The following is an 8153-nucleotide window of genomic DNA, read 5'->3' on the forward strand; positions in this document are numbered from 1 at the left end:
CACTCGGTTTTTTCGGTAAGGTTAAACTAAATCACACAAGGAATATATCTCAAGTAGGGTGAGTTTTTCTCATTCATTCCAGGAAGAGAGTAATTTTTTTTTTCTCTTTTTCTTCAGAACAATAGTATCACAAACACTGTAGGACTTCAATAATTCACTTGCTGAATCTTGAAAGTGAAGAAGGTTGAGCTCCTATTGAGGTTTCTGGATATCTAGGATCATAAAAGTGGCCCAAAGACTTAAAAATGTCATTGCCTAAAGGCCAAGATCACCGGTCTGAAGAAGATGCCCTAATGTTACCGGAAAGCGTGGAGAATAACCTCCCTCCTAAAGATAAGCAAAAGTTCAAAACAACTCAGTCACATATGAACTGGGAAAATGGTAGCTTTCAGAGTTTTTTCTGGAGAAATGTACAAAAACACAGGGTTGGAGATTTCTTATAATTTAAGGAAGTCTAGTACTTTGAAATAATTAGTCCTGGAAGCTGAGGAACATGTTAAAAACCTCTCCAAAATGAAAAAAATATAAGAAACATCCGGACTTCCCCCAAGGAGAAGTATTCCCAGTACTCCCAAATGCACCCTGAGCTGAGCAACCAGGAGCTGGCCAAGATTCCATCCCAGGAATTTAAAAAGCTCCCAGAGAAGATGAAATTCAAATATATTCAAGATTTCCAGAAGGAGAGAAAGGAATTTGAAAAAAAAACTGGCTCAATATCAGAAAGACTGCCCTGATCTCATCCAGAACTGCAAGAAATCCGATGTCCCCAAGAACTGCCAGACTCAAACCCAAAAATATTCTCAGAGAAATGTGAACAAAATGAGGTCTTCTCTGGAGACTGGTCACTTCAGAAGGAGTTGAAATTCCACAGAGAGCACAAAAAGCACCCCCCATGGATGGATACCACAAGTTCTACCAGGATTTGTGGTTCAGTAGGGAGCTGCAGCAAGTGCCCACGAGAGAGCGCAGGGTGGAGATTGGTAGACGCTGGCAGCACATCCCACAGACCCTGAAGGACCAGTATAAGAACCTGGCTGAGGAGCTGCTGAAATAGTCCGAGGTGGACCTTTACCTTCTCTGTTGAGCTCTGTGAATTCCTGCACTGGAATTGGGTTGAGAAATATTTGATAGGTGCCATGAAGGAGACTATCCAACTCCTAGGATCTCTCTTACCCACTCCTTGAGGGAAGGAGTTGGTCATTTCCAATCCTAGTAGTTGTCAGAGTCATGTGGGCTGCAGTATTTATGTCTGTATATTTAACTCATAGCTTTCACAGATATTTTTATTTCTGAATTCAAAAATTAAAAATTAGCACTTACTTATTTCTTTTGCATAAGCTTCTCCACACAATCAGTGCCCTCTAATTTGGGGCACTAGTTTTCCAGGCAATGTCTGCATTTATTCTGGGCAGAAATCCCATGTACTTTCTGCTGCTCCAGGTGCAACTGAATCTCACCTTCAGCATACTTATAGTGTATATACTCTACATATAGTATATATAGATACATATACACGCATAGGTACATATATATGTGTGTATATATATACTACATGTAGAGTATATTTTTTATACATATACTAGCATTTCCCAGTATATATCATATGTATATGTATATCATATTATATGTATATGAATTTCTCCTGCAGATCTCCTGCCAGTCTCTTGGTTCTGCTGCCTGTACTGCCGATATTTTTCTGCTGCTGCTTCTCACTGTCTTGCCGTTTCACTGCAAAAGCATTCTCTGTGTCTCCTGGATCTGGGAGGGTCTCAGCACAGGGGTTCCTGGTCCAAAGGGCTTGCCCCACTCCTGGCTGTCCTCTCACGGTAGTTCTGAGATCCTCATTTGCACAGTCCCCCCGGATCACTTAGCGGGAGTTACAAAGCCAGGACAAGAAAGGGCACACAAAATCAATCCGTGGCACAGCAAACAACAACAAACAAATCGAGACTCACTGATTCTTCTTGACTATGAGCTGCAGAGAGGGATGACTGGGCAGGATCAAGCTTCCTTGGTCTCCAGCCTCTGAGGCTTATGCTGCTCCCCTCCCAACCTGGCAAAATCCCTTCAATACAAAAGAAAGTGCGATAAATAATGTGAACGTTGATAAGGTTTAAAATAAGAAAAATGATATCTTAATGAAGTTATCAGAAATCAGATGAATCCCCATCATTAAAGAACCATAAACAAGTTTTCTCCATTGTACAGGAATTTGAGAAAGCCTAAAGGTGCGGGCCATCAACAAAATGGGCTGACACAGCAGCGGCAACAATGCGCTCACACATAGCAAAAATGATGAGGACAGCACATTATTGGGCAGGGTTTTGTTCTGTTGTGCATAGGGTCCCTGTGAGTAGGAGCTTACTCAAGGGCACCTAAAAACAGCAACAGGAAGGTATTTCAAAGGAGAGTACAGGGAGCTGGTGCCTCAGAGCAAGGGGAACCTCATCTTACTGGTGGAGCCATTGCTTGTTTCTGGAGCAAAGAGAGTTTCTTCTGTCTAGCGGTCTCGAGAAGTAGCCCCCTTTTCCCTATGATTTTCAGTCATGCATTTCCCTCCTCGCAGACTTCCCTCAGATCACCCCTCCCCCATCTGTCTGGTTCTATCCACTGGTGCTGGAGGATCAGGAGATCCCTGGGGCTTGCAGGTCCCAAAAGGTCACTTCCCATCCTCCTACCCCCACCCCCTATGCAGCCAGACATGTGCCTAGCTGGTCCCCTTAATGCAGATACACTCTCCCTGCTGAGTTTCTGCCCTCTGTCCCCAGAGCTGGACCTCGCTTTTTGTCCTATTCCCGGAAGGCTCAATTCAGGGAAAATCCAAGATTTCAGAGGACTAAAGCAAAGGGTTGGTGGTCTTCTGGGTGCTCACAGAGCTTCCTGAACATATGAAAGGGGCATCGGGGAAACTGGGGCTCCCTCCTTCCCTCTCTCTTCCTGACAGTAAATTCTGCTCCTCAGACCCTCTCTCCATCTCTCATCTGGCTCAGGCTGTTGTGGGCCCCAGAATCTCTGTGTCCACGAGGAGATGCTTTAAGCACTCTTGTGCAGAGCTCTGAGCTGCTTCTCCAGATCCACAGCTTGGCTTTCCAGAAACCACAAAGGGTATCTGGGTTCAATAGTAAAAGAAGGAGGGTTTCTCAAGGGTCCAAGGTTGTATCTCAATTCACCCCATCGATAGTGGACTAAATGGATTGGAGACATAAACCTGTCATTATCACCTTCTCAAGTAGAAATAAAATCCAATTTACCTGAACGCAACTCTTTCTCTTCCCTGTTCAGGAGGTCCCCCTGAGTTGGGGCTTCTCAGCCTTTCATTCCTCTTTCTCCTGAGTTGGGAAGGGGAGTGCCAGACAGAGAATCCGGGCCCTGCTCTAGTTCTTGAGCCCTTGGAGGCTTGATCTGGAGTCTGCGGGGCAAAAGAAATCTCCATTCTGTAGTGGTAGTCAAAGCTGGCCTTACATAAAATTCTTGCATTGAAATGAAAAAATAAAATCAATAACTAAAATACAACTGTTCCTAAAGCCAACCTCACGCAAACCATTTCCAAATTTTGCAAGACATTTGCTAGAATCATAAACTAGTGACTCATCTTTTCTACCTTTTTAAACTGTTAAAAATAAAAGTCCTTAGTTAAAAAAAAAAAAAAAAATTTATAAACCTGGTATGTGGGAGTTCATTTGCTGAAAAGTTAATTTTTTTTTAATTTGAAATGATTTTCGTGAATTTGGGTTTGTTTCTAGCATAGTTTCTGGCCCATTTATCTTTGTCCTTGTTCCTATATCAATACTGCACTTGCAAGAGGTAGATTCAAAAATAATATTCCAATCTTACTGAAAACAAGTTTTTTATAGTGTACAAAACTGGGAACAGACTGGGAGATTGGAATGGGTCACAGAGGTCAGTCTCCATCTGAGTCATCCAGCCTAGTGCCTTGGGCCTCTCTGAGTTGACACAAGGCTTCACCACTTGCTTAAAAGGATGGCCGATGGCCTCACTAGGTTTCCGGTCCATGCCCCGCAGCATGGCTAGCCCGTAGGCCTCCACAGGCACTGTCTCGTAATCTGCCTCCTCACTATCTGCCCCTTCTCTTTGAGGATGCATTCTTTCTGGATCATGGAGACAGTGAGCCTGGAGTTGACACCCTCATTCTCTGTCTCCTCCAGACTTTTCTCAGATTCCTCAATGAGCTTCTTCATGGCCTGGGACATTACCACCCCAACCACCAAGGCCTCAGCATCTCTGGATGCTCCAGGTGGCTGGGTCAGTTGCTGCCTGCAATGTCCATTCTGGATCAAGATGATGATAAATTCCCTGGGGGCTTCTGAGGGCTTCATACTCTTCAGCTTCCTCCTTTTCACAGTCTTGAAGAAAAATTTCTCCTCCAGGGTGGCCCTCACACTGTCTCTTAGGTCCACCACCCACCTCTGGGTGGAGATGTGACTGAAGGGGAAAGAAATTGGGGCAGTAGAGACTGCCACTGGCTTCAAAACCTTCTCTTCAGCAACATTGTCCAACATCTTGCTCCGATTCCCCTGCAGGTGCCCTGTTTGCGTGGTTCCTTGGCCTCTCCCACCTCGGGCCTCACTCTCACATCTGCCCTACTGGGGCAAGTGTACAAAAACACTGTAGCTGCACTGATAAGTGCCTGGAGGCACCCCACTCTGCCAGTAAACTTCAGCCAGAAGGCACTCAACTCTCATGCTCTGTGGGTTGGCAAGCCTAGCTCCACCAATCAGTGCCCAGAGGCACCCCCCTTTGCCAGGAAGCCTGCTCTACAAAGGCTCTCAGCTCTCTCATTCTGTGGGTTGGCTCCAGAACTGTCTGGCATTGGTCTCCTGGTTCTGCTGCTGGCCAGTTCTTTGATGCTGCTTCTCACCATCTGCCCTGTCTCCAGTGTAAACCGTTTTCCTCACTTTCTTCTGAGCCCTCTAACCATTCAGTTGCAAAACCACTTCCACATTTTAGGTATCTGTTAGAGCAACACCCCACTCCCGGTACCACAACAATATATCTATGATGATGGGAGGATGATGCATTGTTCACCCTCATGCAAGCATTCAACTGCCAATTTGTATAAATTTTCTGAAGAAATATCAAGAAAAGAATGGATGTAGATTCAGAGAGTTCAAGTCCATGTTTTGGGGTTCATTTATTTAAAAAATAACAAATTCATGACTTTCATAGGTTGACTCAAGGCATGACTTCCTACTAGACATTGAGTGTGGCACTTTGTTTAAGCAGATTGAAAAGTAGTTAATTCAATCATTGGCATCAGAGTGTTTCTCTATCATGCAAAACTAAATCTAATCATCTACACCAATCCCTTTCTGAAAGCTTCATAAACGCAATCAGTTTGAGAAAATGGGTGTGGCCTTCAGAGGGTCTGTAAAACATCACCCAAGGAGGCAAACTCATTCTTCTTCAGATCCACTGTGTTTTGAGTTGCCTCGGCCGTGGAGACTTCTGAAATGGACTGCTACCATAGATGATCACCTAATCCCTGAAGTGAATTTAGCTGGACTTTTGAACTTGACGGCACCTAACAGCAACAATTCATTGAACGATAATGGGAAAATCCATTACCAGTGCACACAGGTGAGTAAACAGTTTCCACAAATTCAACTTCTCCTATTTCTCTTCAAAAATAGGAATTTTAATTCATCTGCCTGTCTGCCAATCGAAGAATTTAGTAGCTAGAAATGATTTCATTACTTTAAACTTACCAACTGCCATCAAGTCAATTCCTACCCATGGTGATCTTATGTGTGTCAGAGTGGAATTGTGCCCCATAGGGTTTTCAATGGCTGAAACTTTTGGGAAGCAGATTTCCAAGCCTTTCTTCTGAGGGATGCTTGGATGAACTTGAACTTTCAACCTTTCAGTTAGCGGTTTAACAGTCGAGCAAGTTAACCATTTGTACTACCCAAAGACATGCAGTCTCTTCTTCCTATATATTTTATGAATTAATAAGATAAATTATTTTTGCTCTATTAGTTTATATATTACTTGATTGTCTGTGTATATTGTGAGTGTGACTAGATAATTATCTCCAGGTAGCTTGCAATGATTTAGCTGGTGAAATCCTTGTGTTGTTGATGTTGTTTGGTGCTGTGGAGTCAATTTTGACTCATATCAACCCTAGAGGAAGAGTAGAACTGCCCTGTAGGATTTTCCTCTCTGTAATTGTTATGGGAGCAGATCACCAGGCTTTTCTCCCAAGGTGCCACTGGGAGGGATCAAATGCCCAATCTTTCAGTTAGCAGCTGAGCACCAACAGGGCCCTTTGTGTATTTGTTTGTATATATTGTTGGTCTATGTGATGTGTTGAATTAAGAAATACTCATTGTAAGATTGTTGTTGTTGTGAGGTGCCTTTGAGTTGGGGCCGCCTCATAGTAACCCTGTGTACAGCAGAATGAAACACTGCACACTCTTGTACCATTCTCACAATCCTTGCTATGTGTGAGCCTATGGCTGCAGCCACTGTGTCAGTCCACCTCACTGAGGCTCTTCTACTTTTTTTTTTTTAATTAACTTTTATTGAGCTTCAAGTGAACGTTTACAAATCAAGTCAGACTGTCACATATAAGTTTATATACATCTTACTCCCTACTTCCACTTGCTCTCCCCCTGATGAGTCAGCCCTTGCAGTCTCTCCTTTCGTGACAATTTTGCCCGCTTCCAACTCTCTATCCTCCCATCCCCCCTCCAGACAGGAGATGCCAACACAGTCTCAAGTGTCCACCTGATACAATTAGCTCACTCTTCATCAGCATCTCTCTCCTACCCACTGTCCAGTCCCTTTCATGTCTGATGAGTTGTCTTCGGGGATGGTTCCTGTCCTGTGCCAATAGAAGGTTTGGGGACCATGACCGCTGGGATTCCTCTAGTCTCAGTCAGACCATTAAGTATGGTCTTTTTATGAGAATTTGGGGTCTGCATCCCACTGATCTCCTGCTCCCTCAGGGGTCCTCTGTCGTGCTCCCTGTCAGGGCAGTCATCGATTGTGGCCGGGCACCAACTAGTTCTTCTGGTCTCAGGATGATGTAGGTCTCTGGTTCATGTGGCCCTTTCTGTCTCTTGGGCTCTTAGTTATCGTGTGACCTTGGTGTCCTTCATTCTCCTTTGATCCAGGTGGATTGAGACTAATTGATGCATCTTAGATGGCCGCTTGTTAGCATTTAAGACCCCAGACTCCACATTTCAAAGTGGGATGAAGAATGTTTTCATAATAGAATTATTTTGCCAATTGACTTAGAAGTCCCCTTAAACCATGGTCCCCAAACCCCCACCATTGCTTCGTTGACCTTTGAAGCATTCAGTTTATCCCGGAAACTTCTTTGCTTTTGGTCCAGTCCATTTGAGCTGCTCTTCCATGTATTGAGTATTGTCCTTCCCTTCACCTAAACCAGTTCTTATCTACTAATTAATCAGTGAAAAACCCTCTCCCACCCTCCCTCCCTCCTCCTCTCGTAACCACAAAAGTATGTGTTCTTCTCCGTTTGTAATATTTCTCAAGATCTTATAATAGTGGTCTTATACAATATTTGTCCTTTGGCCTCTGACTAATTTCGCTCAGAATACTGCCTTCCAGGTTCCTCCATGTTATGAAATGTTTCACAGATTCATGACTGTTCTTTATCGTGCGTAGTATTCCATTGTGTGAATATACCACAATTTATTTACCCATTCATCCGTTGATGGACGCCTTGGTTGCTTCCAGCTTTTTGCTATTGTAAACAGAGCTGCAATAAACATGGGTGTGCGTATATCTGTTTGTGTGAAGGCTCTTATTTCTCTAGCGTATATTCCGAGGAGTGGGATTTCTGGGTTGTATGGTAGTTCTATTTCTAACTGTTTAAGATAACACCAGATAGATTTCCAAAGTGGTTGTGCCATTTTACATTCCCACCAGCAGTGTATAAGAGTTCCAATCTCTCCGCAGCCTCTCCAACATTTATTATTTTGTGATTTTTGGATTAATGCCAGCCTTGTTGGAGTGAGATGGAATCTCATGGTGGTTTTAATTTGCATTTCTCTAATGGCTAATGATCGAGAGCGTTTTCTCATGTATCTGTTAGCTGCCTGAATAGCTTCCTTAGTGAAGTGTGTGTTCATATCCTTTGCCCACTTATTGATTGGGTTGTTTGT

The 8153-nt window shown here is 43.7% G+C and overlaps 2 pseudogenes; one reads left to right on the plus strand and one right to left on the minus strand.

Annotated features, from left to right (window-relative positions):
- Nucleotides 1-5305, minus strand: part of LOC135231746 (G-patch domain and KOW motifs-containing protein-like) — a 34446-nt pseudogene extending 29141 nt beyond the window's left edge.
- LOC135231769 (putative upstream-binding factor 1-like protein 6) lies at nucleotides 225-2680 on the plus strand (annotated as a pseudogene).
- Nucleotides 5306-8153: the final 2848 nt, after the last annotated feature.

This window comes from Loxodonta africana, chromosome 7, assembly GCF_030014295.1.
Source record: "Loxodonta africana isolate mLoxAfr1 chromosome 7, mLoxAfr1.hap2, whole genome shotgun sequence".
Lineage (NCBI taxonomy): Eukaryota > Metazoa > Chordata > Mammalia > Proboscidea > Elephantidae > Loxodonta > Loxodonta africana.